Consider the following 14,505-nt stretch of genomic DNA (forward strand, 5'->3'; position numbering starts at 1 on the left):
GAAGAACAATCAGCATAAACACACAACCGAGGTAACCACCTGACCGTAGCATCAGGTACTTTGGAAATTATTTTTTGCATCTTGAAAAACTTTTATGGAGTACATATTCAAACTGGGCTTCGCAGATGCGTGAACTTCAATTGAGCAGAGATCGACATTCTCAAACTCTACCAAAACGACGCTTAATTGGTACTTCATGCGATAAATAGAAATGAAGAAACCATTCATATTATTTTTTTTACTTATTTTGTGGAAGTTTCCGTAAATAAAGTATTCAAAATCGCACTTTGAAGTTAGTCGATGGGTTACCTGTGATGTCACGTGACAAGACACGCAGAGTATTAGATTAGCATAAAGATCTTTGGCGTCGGGTTATAATAGCTCTTCAAGGTTCTCACTATAGATTTAATAAATCCTAGATTACAGCGGATAAAACGGGCATTTGAACGTGTGCTGAACCTCTACCGTATACATAGGCTAGCAAATGGTTCCCTGAATTTTCGAAGTGTTCGCAAAATTGAGCCGTATTTTTGGAGTGCTCGCAATGCTGTTTTTTTTTTTAAAGAGAAATTCTCGAATGCTCGTTTTTTATCAGAGTCGCTTTTGCTTCTTCTAAAGTTATGTGTTTTTTTTTTCAGCTGTCACGCGACACGGCCCACAACTCTTTTCACTCATGTTAAGGTAACTAAAGCAAGCAGGTCACTGCCAGCTTTACCTACCTCTACCTTAATAGTCCTCCTAATAATTGGGAAATATGTTTGTGTTTTGATAAAAGAGGGGGGCGTAAGGGGGGTGCGAAAACCGCAAAGCCGCACAGAAAAACGCACAGAAACCGCACAGAAAAATGCCAAAAACCGCAAAACCGTTAAAATAAGTCAATAACCGTATACCGCGCAGTCTAGAGAAACCGCAATGCCGCGGAATATAATACGAAAAACAGAAGGGCTGCGCCAGATTTAACGCAAACCCCTACGCCCCCCCTAATAAAAAAAATCTGATTTTCAGATTGCTGGCCAAATGTTTTTTAGTTGCTTGTTGTTCGCCAAGTATTTTTTTTTCAAAATGCTCGCCGCTCGCAGATCACAAAAAGTCAAAGTGCTCGTTCTCGCCAAAATTTTGGCCATTTGCTTCCCCTTACACAGTCGAACCTCGATAAAACGAACATATTTGGAAAGTGGGTTGGGATAGCAAAGCGCCCCTTTACTGACAGAGTATGAAAAGATGAGCAAGCTGGTCAGGTGTTGTTCGCGAGGTGACTGTTCTATGGTACATTAATCACACATGCAGTCGATCAATTCAGGTCAGAATAAGTTATTACAAAGAAATAGAACCTCGTCATAACGGGTTTGATTGCTAGAATATGAGCTACGTATTTAAATAAGGACTAAGAAAATTACCGTGATATATTCGCGTACGTAATACCCTGAGTAGCAGAGCGGTACTGCCCACTGTTGTCGGCATTCTTTCGTCCTGGTTTCGGGCTTTAGACACCCAGGGTATGTACGTTATTGGCGTGTTTTTATCAGCACATAAAGCAATTATATTTGACTTGTAAGATTATAGGCTAAACAAGGCATAACGTCATAAAGGCATAACGTCGCTGACATCTATTATCTGATTATGCGAACATGAATGCAGCGCCCTGACGCGATGATTTCAAGCAGTTGACTGCGTTTGCTCTTGAAGGGTCTCGTCGTCAATGGTAACGACTTGATTTGTAGCCGAGGAAACTGTGTCAAGCTGGATGGCAGGTTTGTTCAGAATCCTTCTGCGGATGACAAAAGCGCCGATCACAGCGAGGAGGACTATAACCAGGCCCCCGAGTGTGCCCAGGCCTGTACTGGTGGCTGTTGAGCTGTTGGAGACTGGGGAGAGAAACAATCACGCTGTGAACATTTAGTTATATATTATTTAAAGGTGAATACGCACATTAAATTCAAATAATGCTGGTTTTCACGTGATTCAAGGATAAACATAAGCACGACGATAAAATTAGCCATAAAGCAGGTGAGGACTTGGTAAACAGAAGCGTAACCACGGGTAAAATATATACAAATATGTGTGAAAAGTAATATGTGAACAAACATAAGTGTACGCAGTCATTGTTGATAATGCAGTTGATGACACTACGCGTTCCAGTGGATTGATCAAAAGGTAATGAGTTGCTGAAAGATGATGAGAGTTCCATTCTTTTTAGCTCTCACAGAGTTGCGATCAAACCGTCTTTGAGAGTCGGTGAGAGTGGTCAGGTTTTCATCAAAAAACCAGCGCACGCTACTCTCGTGTTCATTAACTCTCACCCACGCTATCAAATGGTGACAAGTCTCATCGACTCTTATGTAGAACATGATCAAAATCAGAGTCATTAAGAGTCGATGAGAGTGCGTGAGAGTAACACGGTCAAACGGTCATTAGAGTTGGAACTCTCATCCCCTTTTATCTTCGTTTGATCAAGTTTTAACACTTCACCTTTCTGGTTCCCTGCCCCTCTTTGTCCGTTACTGGCCTTCAGTGTAAGGTACAGATCCTCCGCCCTCTCGTCCTCGGCGTTCACCTCCCTACGCCGTCTCCCATAGCAACCCTGCTGGCACCGGGAGTCGTACGACAGACGGTGACACACGATGAGGCGGCAGTGGAGGTGCACCACCTGGTCCGGGTGCTAATGGACGAAGCGGAACGAGTTGATGGTGAATCGCTGGGTGGTGGAGCCAGGCTTGTACACGTATGACATGGTGTTGTCCTTAGCACACCTATATGCAGATATAAGGTAATCCTACATTTTACTTAAGACTATGACTTTCTTCTTTGTGCATCTACGAGTATATTATATGAGTTGAGGCTATTAAGAACCACTAGCAGGTATGAGTTCAGAGTAGTAATCCTTCATTTTAGACTATGGTTTTCTCCTTTGTGCATCTACAAGTATATTATATGAGTTGAGGCTATTTTTCGTCCTATGTAAACCTCATACAGATATTATTCAAGAATTTACTTCTTGTCATCAATAGAGCCCGAAATCTTAAGAGCCGCGTATCTTGTGTGTCATGACTGACATGAAGGCTTTGAAATAATCAAAGTCAAATTGCTACAGTCTCGCACCCATTCTTGCTTTGAGTAGCAGTCTTTGAGGGAGCTCCCTGATTCGCGTCCAAAGATGTGGAAAACAAGAACCTCGAGCATAGCACACACCTCTGTCAGTTATTTGACACTCTCGCGGACCCGAATTTCTCTTTTCTTACCCCTTTTCTATAAAGGTGTAAAATGGCGACGAGTAAGGTTCCTTTGTCAGGGTCGCGCGAGACGAGTCGGCAAGCACGCTCAGGTTCCCTGTGGTGGATTTGACGCTGTACTGAATGTACAGGAGCTCATTAATCATTACTGGAACTGTTTAGTCTGCGAGTCCGTGAGCTGTCTGGTACCGACCCGAGTAGAAAAGGTCCATGGTAAAGGTAAAGTTGCCATAGGAACCTGCAGAGACGTATTGTCAAATGTCAAATCAAATATAACCCGAAAAACAGCCAGATTGGTAATGGGTTTTTTTTTTGCCGAAAAATCAGGGTCCTCTTGCAGGAGCGTGCTTTTTGGTCGTGGGAATCTGTATTTGTATAAAACAAAGAAGGACAGAAATTTTTCTTCTTTTATAAAGTTTTATCCCTCAAGTCGGATACAGATTTTTAACGCTAAAATGAGTAGTATGACTTGGATGATGGATGCATGGTTGTGCTAGCTGATGTATACTTGCCATGTGACTCTTACCGTGCCATACGGGGACGGACTTCTTGATGGTATAACTCAAGCTGACATCACCGTGGCTGGAGAACTTGCAGTAGAATGGCACTGATAGCGACGAGTAGCGAGTTATGCCGCTTCCGTTAACACCAATAGGCGTCGATGAGAAAAACGCCTGAAGAACGTAAACAAGTAACGAGCTGTCAGCAATGAATAACGAGCAAGTGATATAGTCCGCTGTCTGGTTGTGTTTTTATGTCCCACCTTGTTCCAATAAGTGATATGGTCCGTTGTCTGTGTAATGTCTTACCTTGTTCCAGTAAGTGATATGGTCCGCTGTTCTGTGTAATGTCTTACCTTGTTCCAGTAAGTGATATGGTCCGCTGTTCTGTGTGATGTCTCACCTTGTTCCAGTAAGTGATATGGTCCGCTATCTGTGTAATGTCTCACCTTGTTCCAGTAAGTGATATGGTCCGCTCTTCTGTGTAATGTCTCACCTTGTTCCAGTAAGTGATATGGTCCGCTATCTGTGTGATGTCTCACCTTGTTCCAGTAAGTGATATGGTCCGCTGTTCTGTGTGATGTCTCACCTTGTTCCAGTAAGTGATATGGTCCGTTGTCTGTGTAATGTCTCACCTTGTTCCAGTAAGTGATATGGTACGGTGTCTGTGTAATGTCTCACCTTGTTCCAGTAAGTGATATGGTCCGCTGTTCTGTGTGATGTCTCACCTTGTTCCAGTAAGTGATATGGTCCGCTATCTGTGAAATGTCTCACCTTGTTCCAGTAAGTGATATGGTCCGCTGTTCTGTGTAATGTCTCACCTTGTTCCAGTAAGTGATATGGTCCGCTATCTTTGTAATGTCTCACCTTGTTCCAGTAAGTGATATGGTCCGTTGTCTGTGTAATATCTCACGTTTTTCCAGTAAGTGATATGGTCCGCTGTCTGTGTAATGTCTAACCTTGTTCCAGTAAGTGATATGGTCCGCCGTTCCGTGTAATGTCTCACCTTGTTCCAGTAAGTGATATTATCCACTCTCTGTGTAATGTCTGATCTTGTTCCATTAAATGCTATGGTCCACTGACTGTAATGTATGACCTTGTTCCATTTAGTGCTGTGGTGCGCTGTCTGTGCAATGTCTCACCTTGTTCCAGTAAGTGATATGGTCCGCTGTCTGTGTGATGTCTCACCTTGTTCCAGTAAGTGATATGGTCCGTTGTCTGTGTAATGTCTCACCTTGTTCCAGTAAGTGATATGGTCCGCTGTTCTGTGTGATGTCTCACCTTGTTCCAGTAAGTGATATGGTCCGCTATCTGTGAAATGTCTCACCTTGTTCCAGTAAGTGATATGGTCCGCTGTTCTGTGTAATGTCTCACCTTGTTCCAGTAAGTGATATGGTCCGCTATCTTTGTAATGTCTCACCTTGTTCCAGTAAGTGATATGGTCCGTTGTCTGTGTAATATCTCACGTTTTTCCAGTAAGTGATATGGTCCGCTGTCTGTGTAATGTCTAACCTTGTTCCAGTAAGTGATATGGTCCGCCGTTCCGTGTAATGTCTCACCTTGTTCCAGTAAGTGATATTATCCACTCTCTGTGTAATGTCTGATCTTGTTCCATTAAATGCTATGGTCCACTGACTGTAATGTATGACCTTGTTCCATTTAGTGCTGTGGTGCGCTGTCTGTGCAATGTCTCACCTTGTTCCAGTAAGTGATATGGTCCGCTGTCTGTGTGATGTCTCACCTTGTTCCAGTAAGTGATATGGTCCGCTGTCTGTGTGATGTCTCACCATGTTCCAGTAAGTGATATTGTTCGCTGTTCTGTGAAATGTCTCACCTTGTTCCAGTAAGTGATAATGTTCGCTGTTCTGTGTAATGTCTTACCTTGTTCCAGTAAGTGATATGGTCCGCTGTCTGTGTAATGTCTAGCCTCGTTCCAGTAAGTGATATGGTCCGCCGTTCCGTGTAATGTCTCACCTTGTTCCAGTAAGTGATATTATCCACTCTCTGTGTAATGTCTGATCTTGTTCCATTAAATGCTATGGTCCACTGACTGTAATGTATGACCTTGTTCCATTTAGTGCTGTGGTGCGCTGTCTGTGCAATGTCTCACCTTGTTCCAGTAAGTGATATGGTCCGCTGTCTGTGTGATGTCTCACCTTGTTCCAGTAAGTGATATGGTCCGTTGTCTGTGTAATGTCTCACCTTGTTCCAGTAAGTGATATGGTCCGCTGTTCTGTGTGATGTCTCACCTTGTTCCAGTAAGTGATATGGTCCGCTATCTGTGAAATGTCTCACCTTGTTCCAGTAAGTGATATGGTCCGCTGTTCTGTGTAATGTCTCACCTTGTTCCAGTAAGTGATATGGTCCGCTATCTTTGTAATGTCTCACCTTGTTCCAGTAAGTGATATGGTCCGTTGTCTGTGTAATATCTCACGTTTTTCCAGTAAGTGATATGGTCCGCTGTCTGTGTAATGTCTAACCTTGTTCCAGTAAGTGATATGGTCCGCCGTTCCGTGTAATGTCTCACCTTGTTCCAGTAAGTGATATTATCCACTCTCTGTGTAATGTCTGATCTTGTTCCATTAAATGCTATGGTCCACTGACTGTAATGTATGACCTTGTTCCATTTAGTGCTGTGGTGCGCTGTCTGTGCAATGTCTCACCTTGTTCCAGTAAGTGATATGGTCCGCTGTCTGTGTGATGTCTCACCTTGTTCCAGTAAGTGATATGGTCCGCTGTCTGTGTGATGTCTCACCATGTTCCAGTAAGTGATATTGTTCGCTGTTCTGTGAAATGTCTCACCTTGTTCCAGTAAGTGATAATGTTCGCTGTTCTGTGTAATGTCTTACCTTGTTCCAGTAAGTGATATGGTCCGCTGTCTGTGTAATGTCTAGCCTCGTTCCAGTAAGTGATATGGTCCGCCGTTCCGTGTAATGTCTCACCTTGTTCCAGTAAGTGATATTATCCACTCTCTGTGTAATGTCTGACCTTATTCCATTAAGTGCTATGATCCACTGACTGTAATGTCTGACCTTGTTCCATTTAGTGCTATGGTGCGCTGTCTGTGCAATGTCTCACCTTGTTCCAGTAAGTGATATGGTCCGCTGTCTGTGTGATGTCTCACCTTGTTACAGTGAGTGATATGAACTGCTGTCTATTTAGTGTCTCACCTTGTCCCAGTAAGTGATATGGTCTGTGTGATGTCTCACCATGTTCCAGTAAGTTATATTGTTCGCTGTTCTGTGAAATGTCTTACCTTGTTCCAGTAAGTGATATGGTCCGCTGTCTGTGTAATGTCTCACCTTGTTCCAGTAAGTGATATGGTCCGCTATCTGTGTAATGTCTTACCTTGTTCCAGTAAGTGATACTGTCCGCTATCTGTGTAATGTCTTACCTTGTTCCAGTAAGTGATACTGTCCGCTATCTGTGTAATGTCTCACCTTGTTCCAGTAAGTGATATGGTCCGCTGTCTGTGTAATGTCTTACCTTGTTCCAATAAGTGATACTGTCCGCTATCTGTGTAATGTCTCACCTTGTTCCAGTAAGTGATATGGTCCGCTGTCTGTGTAATGTCTCACATTGTTCCAGTAAGTGATATGGTCCGATGTCTGTGTGAAATGGATATGTCAAAACTTTGGCCGAAGCCTATGATCCAGTGAGGGAATACGAGCTGGCAACAACCATATCTTTTGTAAGCTGCAGGGACACTGGCAGTTTTGGAGAAAAGCACGGTAGGTCATCGTGAGCCTTTTTAAAAAGCACCTTCTACCATTAAAACATCAAGCGCTGCTTGACTTTTTAAATCCGCATGCATATCAGGAGTCACTTCAAAAGTAAGGTGTTAATTATGCATAAATCAATTGCACTCCCCCTCCCTGTTACGCCGCAAAATGTAATAACTAACGCAAAATGTAATCTTAACGCGAAATGTAACAACTTTCAACGCAAGTTACATTTTGTTACATGTTGCTATTGTGTAGTTCCATATAATATCCATCCCCCCTCCCCCCCATTGAGGGGGGGCCGAGGTATGACCACCCACCCCTCTGGAATTTCCAACCCCCTTGAAAAAAATAAATACGGTAACTGTTAAGTAAAAGGGCATTTTACCCCCCCCCCCCCCCCCCCTTCCTCTCTGGAAATTTCTGACCGTTTGAACCCCCCAGGAATTTCCAATCCCCTCAATAAGGGGGGTATGGATATTTTCTGTAACTACACATTTGTTTTTTGTTTGTTTTGTTTTATTTTTAAGAAATGCCATAGCACGGGTAAAGTTATCAAGTTTGATATTTGAGTGTGTTTTTAGGTATTCTCTCGTATAATTCTCTTCTACAGTTTTTGTTTTCTCACACCATGTGAACTCTTTCCTTCGTCGGGGGGTCATACTCCAATGGAAGGGGGATATGGATATTTTTTTTGGAATCACACATTGCTTCACTCTGTGTTTGACTTCTAAACACATGCGCTTCGTCATCATAAAATTATATTGACAAGCAAAGCTATATCCTTGACATGGTGTCCTCATAAGACGCTCATGAGTCTAGCGGAACTAAGTTAGAATTTGATGGGGAACCGTTTCTGATCCTTGGCTGCAAGGTTCTGGATTGTAGACATGGCCCGGACCGGAACAAGGCATTAAAAACTAAAGCCACGGCAGACAGGTAGTGACCATATAAATTTTAACTCGTAAAAATACTCACAACAATACGATATAGTTACATTTAAGTAAACCATTCCCGACATGGTCATGATAACAATTTATTTTATACAGCAAAGTGATAGTGGGGACCATTGCTACAGCGATCATTCGGGAAAAAGGCGCAAAGTGTTTCAGAACACTGTAAAGTTTCCTGCCAGCATCACCCTGAATGAAATCATATAATTTCCGGACTACAAGGTTAGTATGAATTTGTCACGCCTTTGCTTGTATAACACAAAGCAAAAACGACGTTTGCTCCCTAGGAGGGTCACCCCACCTAGCCCCGACCAATGTAACGTCTTTGCAAGTTTACTAACCTCAATGCCTGGATATAATCAAATAGCTAAGGAGACCAAAGCTAAGCGTGAGTGGACAGGAGGTTGCCGTCAATCAAAGGACCACATCCCACTACGAGGACAAAGGGAGTTGTACTCTCTCTATTTTTTGTGTTTTATTGGTCAAAAGTTTTCCATTTTGAAACAACGGCTTGATTAATCAAAATATTAAATGGGTTGAACAGGGTCAGGCCCTGTGCGTCTGTTTGCGAGCATAGCACCGTTCACGAATTTCTTTCGCGAACATATATAATGTTCGAGCGGTTAGTAAGTGGTGGTAATGTGAGGACACCAATCCGTTTACCTTGTCGTCCCAACAAAAATGCCCATCTTTGTCACCTGGTTAAATTTGTAAAAATTTGCAATGCTGAATTGTTATTTGCGAATATGTAAAGCCATGAACAGGCAAAGACAGGGGATCCATGGACTAAAGCCAAGGGTGTGATAGGCGTGTGCTCATTCCTCGCCTGTCGTGGCCAAAACAGCCCGCATTTGTAAGCTGGATGCGATATGTAGCTGGTAGCGCCAAGACTTCCCATAAATGTTTAAACAAGAGGTAGACCTTGAAGGATACGGAAGATTATGACCTTATTATGCGTACTTCCTTGCGCATGCGCAGATTGCCACGTTTCAAAGAAACAATTGTTAACATGGTATAAAACCCCGCGTACAGCAAGACCATGCTTCTTCTTCTTGAGTGTAACAAAAATACACCATATTTGACATCGAATGGAGGGTGGGCCACAGACGGCTAGACTTAGTGGCGCAAATGAAAAGGGTGGGTACCTAATAAGGTCATAATGTTCCGTATGGCTCAGAGAATTACAATTATCCTTCAAGGTAAATCTACCTCTTGTCTAATTTAAAATTCTTTTTCACCATACTCCACATTATGCCCTTATTATGCGATTTCAAAGAAGGGTGTCAAATATAAAATAAGTACACAGAAAAAAACATACACCTCATTATTTAATAGGCGTAAAGGGCTAGGACAATGCTAGCGTACTGACCGACGTGTCAGGGGAAACAATAGGCTTTTTGTAATACCTATTAAATGTGCACGGTCTTGACCAATCAGCCAATTTCATGATATCAGCTACAGATGCTCCCTTGAATAAAGCCTTAGATGTAACAGCACTACGGTAACTATGGTAACTATGGGCCTTGAAAATAGAAGTATCTATGTTAGCACATTTAAGTACAGCCTTGAGCAATCTCGCAATAGTGCTAGGGGTAACACCCTTATACGGTTTACAATACGAAATGAACAACTTGTCACAGGACCTAATAGACTTTTGTCCTGTCAAGATAATGCTTTACATGCAAGAACGGACACGGACGACTTTTGTCTGGAAAACTACGAATCGTAATCCTGGGCTGCATCTTCCCAGGACGTGATGTCTTAACACGCTCATTTATAACAAAAACTATCTGATCATCTGAGACAGACATGATTTATGTCCAGTAAATTAATAGACTGACAACGGCACGCTGTAACTAACGCGATAAGGGAAACTGTCTTAAGAGTCAGTTCCTTTAGCGATAAAGACTCTGATAGTTCTATGGTCTTTAAGTACACTGTGTGTTGACCAGAAGAGTATTTAGGCTTAGGAGGCTTGTTCACAAAAACACCTTTCATAAATCTGGTTACTAAAGGATGCGAACCAATATTGATCCCCGTAACAGCTTCAAGCGTAGTTGACACCGCTGAGCGATAAGTGCTTATATACTGTAAGCTTTGCCATCGTCGCACATAGACGTCAGAAAACTGATCAGTGTACTCACAAACGCCAGAAATGGATCATGTGACCGTTCACAACACCAGCTCTCCCATTTAGACCAGGCACTATCGTATTGTTTGCCTGTCTTCTTTGTCCATGACTGGCAGATAATCTTGCTTGCGCCAAGAGAAAATCCTCGGCTAAGGAGACACGCCCTGATAGAGTCCACGCGGCGAGCTGGAGTTCGCCCCGCAAGGGGTGGAGCTGGTCCGTGTGGGGCAGCTTCAGAAGGTTCGGCCACTTGGGAATTAAAATTGGTCTTTCGGTTGACATTCTCAATACTACTGGGCACCATAGGGTTGCATAGGAACTAATTGAGATTTGGTTTTGTTCACGGTAAAGCCAAGATTAGAGAGGGTTTGGCAAACATCACGCGCATGTTGTGCACATTCCTCACTTGATTTACAAAGCACTAAAGTGTCATCAATATAATAGATTACTCTAATATGACGGAAACGTAACTCAGCATAAACTGGCTTAAGCACCTTAGTAAATACCCGAGGCGCTAATATATACCCGAAAGGGAGGCACGTGAATTCATAAACTTTGACATACCAACAAAACCGCAAATATTTCCGGTCTTGTACACTTCTAGTCTTGTACACACTGCTAAAATATGCATCCTTTAGATCAATCGAAGCCATAAACTCCCCAGGGAGCAGTAAATGTTCCAAAAGATCAATGTTTTTTATTTTGAAATGAATGTTTTGAACAAATTAATTTAAAGGCTTCAGATTGATTACTGGTCTAAGATCACCCGTTTTCTTAGACACCAAGAAAATCGAAGACAAGAATTCATCCTCACGGTGGTTCACCTGGACAACATCTCTGTTTTTCAAAAGCTTTACGACTTCTGCATTAATTAGCATAATTTCTGATTCCGGAAAATTGGATCGTCCAGGAATAAATTCTTGCCAAGGAGTTCGCTCAAACTCCAGGTGGTATCCTTGTATAGTTTCAAGAACCCACTTGTCAAAAGTGATTTTAGACCACTCATCAACCCTGTTAGCCACATATACCAACAGGGGAAATACTATGTGGAGTTGAACTCACATTGTTTACTTGTTGTCGCGGTTGATTGCCGCTTTTGACCCTTGGTATCTCTTCTTGTATGGTCTCGACAAGTCTTGGTTCTTTTTTCCATGCGTCTTTCCCCACGCAGAATTGGGCTTCTGGCGCGGTAAAAAAGACGAATTCCTCTGCCTGTTGTTGTTGTTGTTGTTGTTATTGTTGTTGTTACGGTAACCACCTCGCGATCGGCGGCGCTGAGAAACAGACGAGCTGGCCGATATTTTTGTAGCAACTTTGTTCGCCTTTGATGTCTCATCGACAAAGTCGTCGCCAAACAACTGAGTAGTTACTGGCGTTGAAGCCGAACATAGCGATTGAGAATTCTTGCTAAGCTCAGGCTTTAGCAGGTCTCTCCTCTTAAGAGAAGTGAGATAACCCGCATGGCCTACAAATGTGATCTGACATCAGCATCTGACAGAGGGCCAATAAAAGATCCGGGCTTCTCGCTTTGGCAGTTCGTTCCACAGAGTAGAATTAACTCTAGGAACATACAACATCTCGCAGTTGACAGGAGATTTTAAATTGTCCATTTTTCGAGCGGCATAGACGTGAACGACTCATTCACGCGACTAGCAAGAGTCTTCGCCACTTCCGGATTCACTTTCGTCGAAAATCGACGGAGGTAGGAAAGATTCTTCGTCTTCAGAATCGCCTTTGTCGCCATTATTGCTATGTCCACTAGGAGAATCGAGAGCGATAGTAGAGGGGTCAAAACCCTCAGTTTCACCGCGGGACTTTTTGCGGGCTGAACCAGCTCCGCTCTGCGAGTTGGGACTGGCATCTCGTCTGCTGTTACAAACTTGGCCAGATACCAGTGAGGTTAAATTCTCAACCGCGCTCTGAATGGTTTTCTTCCCAGATTATCTCTCAAGGAAGTACGCATAATAAGGGAATAATGTGGAGTGAAAGTGAATTTGGTTTTGGGCTATACGTACTTTATCGACATTCATTCGTCAAGCCTTCAACGCTTTTTTTATGCGACTCAGTGTCAGGCGGTGCGAATACCTCTACCACTCAGGATAGCAGAATATTTAAACAAGCTGAAATCAGATTATTCACAAAACCTCTTGTTGCTTTGTTGTTGTTGCTTTTTTTTTTTTGTATCACTTGACATTTTCGGTTGGTTAACTTTGTGTTGTATTCAGAGTGAAGTGATTTCACTAAGGGATCGGTGATATTGAGCCCTGATGCCAATGGTGCCATTTATATAACGATAAATTTTGAAAGACGTGCTTTTCATCACTTACTTTACAGAATATTAAATCCGGTAGTGAATACTGTTTTAATTCATTAATTCATCATTATTCATCTGTGTTTTACTTTCTATTGTCAATGACCACACTTTGTTCTTACTTTTTCTTTATAGGTCGCAAGAAAGGGGAGAACACTAGTAAGCTAGGGATAGGACTCGCAATATTGATAATTTTACAAGAATAACAGATATCTCGATTCGTGTGATTCGAAAGCTGACGCGTTTTTCCGATATATAAGAACCCCCACACTAAACAGCCTCCTTATGTTGGTTTCCAAAAAAAACTATTTCAGCTATTTATTTTATTTGGTCTTGATTTTTCAGAAATATTTTGATTGATTCCCATTATTTTTTCTCAAAAAATAATCTAAATAAAAGGAAAGTGATTGTAACGTTTTAAGGAAGAAAGCATGTTTAGAAACGTTCATGAAAGTTTACAAGCTCATCTTTATGGACACTTTGGTGAGATTTTACTGAAATTTTGACAGCGAGAAGTTCGTACCACCTACCGTCATTCAGATCCAGAGCGGATGGAGCGTTGCGCTGACAAATGCACACAACAAGAATTAAAGAAACAATTATCCTGTTGCTACAAGACATAATGCAATCTTTGTGTGCCAAATACGTCACAGGACTTTCTTGTTGCAGTTGCAAGCATAGAAGGTTCTGATGTAACCACGTTATTCGCGTCAGGATAACACAAGGCTACTGGTCATCGATTATTATTATTATTGGTACAATGATGTAAGCCCCATCGACACCGGGCCAAGTGGCCATAGTTTTGAAGAGTGTCGATCAATCACTCCTTTTTGTTTGTTTCAAAATTAATTAATTTATTTATTAAGTAATTAAAAGCTTTTTTTGGCAAGAATGTTTCTTTACCGCATATTATCTCAATTTTGTCAGTAATGGATACATCAATATGAAATTTTACGGAGGGGAGTAATGTATTTGACCTTGGAATTGAGGTTGCCCAGTGTCGAATATTTTGAAGAATTAAATGCGCTTTTTTTAAAGGCAGCCAGGCGTTTGTTTGAATGTGGGGCAGGAGTTGCGGGTATTCCTTGGTGTTACGGAGAGCTTTGTTTTTGGTGCTCAAGGCCTTTGTTCTCTATTTCATTGTCTCGTTCTAAGGTCTTTGTTTTTGGCTTTTGTTTCATTGTGTTTTTGGTGCTGGTGCTCCGTAACACCAAGAAACTACCGGAGTTGCTCAAGAGTTGTGTTAGAGATGCTAAGAACAATACTTAGAACAATACTAAGAACAATACTAAGAACAATACTAAGAACAATACTAAAAACAATACTAAGAACAATACTAAGACAGCTCTCGCCTCGCATCCAAACGAAGGCTTGGTTACCTCAGGGCAAGATAGGGAGAACACTTCAAAATACAGGTTCGAAATAGGTAGGAATGGCTAGCAATTAAAAGTATTTCACACTATGTGATAGTGATAAAATGATAATCTTGTATGTTACAGCGACAGAAAAAGTTTCGACGAGAACACATAAAACATATGTAGAAATGTCATCAATTCCATGTTCCAATATTCACCAATTTACAATAGTATAAAAAGCCAAACATTTTAAAGCTAAATGTTGCATTGATTTAATTCTATTTGATAAGAACTCAAATTATA

General features: G+C 41.9%; 1 long non-coding RNA gene across 1 annotated transcript; it reads left to right on the forward strand.

Annotated features, from left to right (window-relative positions):
* Positions 1-11,291: 11,291 nt before the first annotated feature.
* On the forward strand, positions 11,292-13,736 carry LOC125572173. The gene is made up of 2 exons (XR_007313650.1): positions 11,292-12,238; positions 12,983-13,736. It is a non-coding gene; the product is annotated as an uncharacterized LOC125572173 (long non-coding RNA).
* The last annotated feature ends 769 nt before the right edge of the window (positions 13,737-14,505 follow it).

The sequence above is a fragment of the Nematostella vectensis genome, chromosome 9 (assembly GCF_932526225.1).
Source record: "Nematostella vectensis chromosome 9, jaNemVect1.1, whole genome shotgun sequence".
In the NCBI taxonomy this organism is placed as follows: domain Eukaryota; kingdom Metazoa; phylum Cnidaria; class Anthozoa; order Actiniaria; family Edwardsiidae; genus Nematostella; species Nematostella vectensis.